The sequence below is a fragment of the Myotis brandtii genome, unplaced genomic scaffold (assembly GCF_000412655.1).
Source record: "Myotis brandtii unplaced genomic scaffold, ASM41265v1 scaffold7, whole genome shotgun sequence".
Lineage (NCBI taxonomy): Eukaryota > Metazoa > Chordata > Mammalia > Chiroptera > Vespertilionidae > Myotis > Myotis brandtii.
Window position 1 is genome coordinate 229,124 of NW_005370740.1, and position 1,091 is coordinate 230,214.

Sequence of the window (1,091 nt, forward strand, 5' to 3'; positions counted from 1 at the left end):
ACAGAAAAAAGAATCAGTGAACTTGGATATTAAACAATAGAAATTATCCAATATTAACAGCAGAAAAAAAATAACAAAGCCTCAGTGACCTATTGTACTATAATGAAAGATGTAATATTTATGTCATCAAGTTCCAAAAAAAAAAAAAGAGAGAGAGAGAAGAAAGTATGAGGCTGAAAAGTATTTGAAGATATGATGGCTGAAAATTTCAAAAATTTGGCAAAAGGCATGAACCTACATATTTAACAATCTGGTGGACTCTCAAGATAAGGCTAAAGAAATCTACATCAGTATACATCATAATAAAACTTCTAAAACCTAAAGGTAAAGAAAAAATCTTGAAAGCAGCAAGACATAAAAATGACACCTTATCTATAAGGAGAAAGCAATTCAAAAAATGAAAGTGGATTTCTTCTCAGACTAAAGAGGCCAAAAAGAAGTGGCACAACATTTTCAAATGCTGGAAGAAAAGAGCTCTCTACCCAGAATTCTATTATCCAGTGAAAATGCCCTTCAAGAATAACAGGGATATCATGACATTCTCAGATGAAGGAAAACTAAGAGAATTTGTTTCCAGCAGAACTACTCATGAAAGAATGACTAATTGAAGTTCTTGAAATGGAAAGGAAATAATAAAAGAAAGAATTTTAGCCCTGACTGGTTTGGCTCAGTGGATAGAGCGTCGGCCTGCGGACTGAAGGGTCCCAGGTTCAATTCTGGCCAAGGGCATGTACCTGGGTTGAGGGCACATCCCCAATAGGGGCTGTGCAGGAGGCAGCTGATCGATGTTTCTCTCTCATCGATGTTTCTAACTCTCTATCCCTCTCCCTTCCTCTCTATAAAAAATCAATAAAATATATTTTTAAAAAAAAAGAAAGAAAGAATTTTAGAACATCAGGGAAGAATACAGAACAACATAAAGAATCTAATCTAATAAAAGAGAAACATGGTAATTAACCATACCTCCGCTACCCTTCCCATTGGCTAATCAGGGCGATATGCAAATTAACTGTCAGCCAAGATGGCGGCCGGCAGCCAGGCAGCTTGAAGCTAACAGGAGGCTTGCTTGCTTCAGTGACGGAGGAAGCCAA